Here is a 4,444-nt window from a genome sequence, read left to right on the forward strand (position 1 = left end):
TCAGAACACATATTATTAGGGCCCGAGCCAATGGGCGCAGGGCCCTATTGTTCCCCTAAGGATTATTAGGGCCCGAGCACCGATGGTGTGAGGACCCTCTTGGAATTGCTCCGTTTATTATTAGGGCTCAAGCCTGGAGGGCGAGAGACCTATTGTTTTCCTTAGGATTATTAGGGCCCGAGCACCGATGGTGTGAGGACCCTCTTGGAATTGCTCCGTTTATTATTAGGGCCCGAGCACCGATGGTGTGAGGACCCTCTTGGAATTGCTCCGTTTATTATTATTAGGGCCCGAGCACCGAAGGTGTGAGGACCCTATTGTATCTGCTCTGTTTATTATTATTATTATTATTTTTCTTCTCCCCAATGAATCGCGTTTTTGAAGGCCTAAACATACTCAAAAAGTCAGGAAAATTTGCACACACCTCCGAACTGGTGAAAATTTACGTCTGATATGGGTTTCAGAAGTGGGCGTGGCAAAATGGCTCGACAGCGCCACCTATACATGTTCAGCGGTGTGCGCCTCGAGCTACGTTTCACGCACATGTCTGAAAATCGGTAAACACATGTAAGACACCAAGACCTACAAAAAAGACTCTTGGAGCAAAATTCTAAACCCAACAGGAAGTTGGTTATTTTTAATATTATGAGCAAATTTTTTGTCATTTTTGCCATTTCCATGCATTGCATTTTAACGAACTCCTCCTAGAGATTAATTCAGATCAACACCAAATTTGGTATGCCTAATCTAAAGGCCATTGAGATGTTAAATTGCGAAGATCTTGAGTTTTCGTTGAAGGGCGTGTCCGTGGCGGCCTGGCGAATTTTGATGATTCGCCATGAAAAATGAAGTAGCTATAACTCAGACATACAATGTCCAATCAGCCCCAAACTTCACATGTTTGATGTGACTCCAAACCTGAACAGATTGACATGCCCATATTCAGTTATAGTCATAGCGCCACCTATTGGCAACAGGAAGTGACATATTTTACGCTGTGATGAACTACTCCTAGAAATTTTTTGACATCAATGTCTTTTTTGTGGTCAGTCTAATCTAAAGGCCTGTGCGATGTTCAGTTGTGAAGATCTTGAGTTTTCGTTAAAAGGCGTGTCCACGGCGCCATGGCAAAGTTCGATGTCTCGCCATGGGAATAAAAGATGTTATAACTCAGGCATAAAATGTCCGATCTTCCCCAAACTTCACATGTGTGATAAGAGTCCTGGCCTGAACACATCTGAAGGCCAATATTCCATCGGGTATGGCAAAATGGCTCTATAGCGCCACCTATACACTTTCAACGGAGTGTGCCTCGAGCTATGTTTCACGTACATGTACAAAAATCGGTACACACATGTAACACACCAATACCTACAAAAAAGTATCTTGGTACGAAATCCGAATCCCAACAGGAAGTCGGTTATTTAGAATTTTCTCTGCAAAATTGGCGTTGTTTTTGCCATTTTCAGGGGTTGTACTTTAACGAACTCCTCCTAGAGATTTATTCAGATCAACACCAAACTTGGTCAGTGTAATCTAAAGGCCTTTGTGATGTTAAATTGCGAAGATCTTGAGGTTTCGTTAAAGGGCGTGTCCATGGTGGCCTGCCAAATTTCGATGTTTCGCCATGAAAAAGGAAGTTGCTGTAACTCAGACATACAATGTCCAATCTGCCCCAAACTTCACATGTTAGATAAGTTTGGGGCTTAGCCCACTTCTGATATGGGTTTCAGAAGTGGGCGTGGCAAAATGGCTCGACAGCGCCACCTATACATGTTCAGCGTCTGATATGGGTTTCAGAAGTGGGCGTGGCAAAATGGCTCGACAGCGCCACCTATACATGTTCAGCGGTGTGCGCCTCGAGCTACGTTTCACGCACATGTCTGAAAATCGGTAAACACATGTAAGACACCAAGACCTACAAAAAAGACTCTTGGAGCAAAATTCTAAACCCAACAGGAAGTTGGTTATTTTTAATATTATGAGCAAATTTTTTGTCATTTTTGCCATTTCCATGCATTGCATTTTAACGAACTCCTCCTAGAGATTAATTCAGATCAACACCAAATTTGGTATGCCTAATCTAAAGGCCATTGAGATGTTAAATTGCGAAGATCTTGAGTTTTCGTTGAAGGGCGTGTCCGTGGCGGCCTGGCGAATTTTGATGATTCGCCATGAAAAATGAAGTAGCTATAACTCAGACATACAATGTCCAATCAGCCCCAAACTTCACATGTTTGATGTGACTCCAAACCTGAACAGATTGACATGCCCATATTCAGTTATAGTCATAGCGCCACCTATTGGCAACAGGAAGTGACATATTTTACGCTGTGATGAACTACTCCTAGAAATTTTTTGACATCAATGTCTTTTTTGTGGTCAGTCTAATCTAAAGGCCTGTGCGATGTTCAGTTGTGAAGATCTTGAGTTTTCGTTAAAAGGCGTGTCCACGGCGCCATGGCAAAGTTCGATGTCTCGCCATGGGAATAAAAGATGTTATAACTCAGGCATAAAATGTCCGATCTTCCCCAAACTTCACATGTGTGATAAGAGTCCTGGCCTGAACACATCTGAAGGCCAATATTCCATCGGGTATGGCAAAATGGCTCTATAGCGCCACCTATACACTTTCAACGGAGTGTGCCTCGAGCTATGTTTCACGTACATGTACAAAAATCGGTACACACATGTAACACACCAATACCTACAAAAAAGTATCTTGGTACGAAATCCGAATCCCAACAGGAAGTCGGTTATTTAGAATTTTCTCTGCAAAATTGGCGTTGTTTTTGCCATTTTCAGGGGTTGTACTTTAACGAACTCCTCCTAGAGATTTATTCAGATCAACACCAAACTTGGTCAGTGTAATCTAAAGGCCTTTGTGATGTTAAATTGCGAAGATCTTGAGGTTTCGTTAAAGGGCGTGTCCATGGTGGCCTGCCAAATTTCGATGTTTCGCCATGAAAAAGGAAGTTGCTGTAACTCAGACATACAATGTCCAATCTGCCCCAAACTTCACATGTTAGATAAGACTTCTGCCCTTAACAGATCTACATGCCCATTTTCAGTGATAGTCATAGCGCCACCTGCTGGCAACAGGAAGTGACATGTTTTAGGCTGCGACAAACTACTCCTAGAATTTTTTTGAGATTAAAGTATTTTTTGTATTCAGTCTAATCTAAAGGCCTGTGCAATTTTAACTTGTGGAGATCTTGAGTTTTTGTTAAAGGGCGTGTCCATGGCGCCATGACAAATTTTGATGTCTCGCCACAGCAAGAGAAGTTGTTGTAACTCAGGCATAATTTGTTCGATCTTCCCCAAACTTCACATGTTCGATGGGAGTCCTGCCCGGAACACATTTGAAGGGCCATATTCCATTATAATGATAGCACCACCTGCTGGCACCAGGAAGATTGGCACATGTGGAATAAATGTTGATATTTTCCACTTATATTTATGAGTTTGAATGCATATTTCTCACCGTTCACCAATTTACTAAGGCCACTCACTGCCGGTGAGCCCGGGTGCGAGGGCCCGTTCATCGCTGCTTGCAGCTTTAATTAGGGCCCGAGCACCGATGGTGTGAGGACCCTATTGGAATTGCTCCGTTTATTATTATTATTATTCCGCTTCTCCAAAATGAATCGCATTTTTGAGGGCCTAAACATGCTCAAAAAGTCACCAAATTTTGCACACGCCTCCGAACTGGCGAAAATTTACGTCTGATATGGGTTTCAGAAGTGGGCGTGGTAAAATGGCTCGACAGCGCCACCTATGCACGTTCAGCGGTGTGCGCCTCGAGTTACATTTCACGTACATGTATGAAAATCGGTACACACATGTAACACATCAATACCTACAAAAAAGACTCTTGGAGCAAAATTCTAAACCCAACAGGAAGTCGGTTATTTTTAATATTATGAGCAAATTTTGTGTCATTTTTGCCATTTCCATGCGTTGTATTTTAACGAACTCCTCCTAGAGATTTCTTCAAATCAACACCAAATTTGGTATGCCTAATCTAAAGGCCTTTGCGATGTTAAATTGCGAAGATTTTGAGATTTCGTTGAAGGGCGTGTCCGTGGCGGCCTGGCGAATTTCGATGACTCGCCATGAAAAATGAAGTTGCTTTAACTCAGACATACAATGTCCAATCTGCCCCAATCTTCACATGGTTGATAAGACTCTGGAACAGAATAGATTGACATGCCCATATGCAGTTATAGTCATAGCGCCACCTATTGGCAACAGGAAGTGTCATATTTTACACTGCGAAGAACTACTCCTAGAAATTTTATGACATCAATGTCTTTTTTGTGGTCTAGTCTAAGGCCTGTGCGATGTTAAGTTGTGATGATCTTGAGTTTTCGTTAAAAGGCGTGTCCATGGCGCCGTCACGAAGTTCGATGTCTCGCCATGGGAATAAAAGATGTTATAACTC

The sequence above is a fragment of the Carassius auratus genome, chromosome 36 (assembly GCF_003368295.1).
Source record: "Carassius auratus strain Wakin chromosome 36, ASM336829v1, whole genome shotgun sequence".
In the NCBI taxonomy this organism is placed as follows: domain Eukaryota; kingdom Metazoa; phylum Chordata; class Actinopteri; order Cypriniformes; family Cyprinidae; genus Carassius; species Carassius auratus.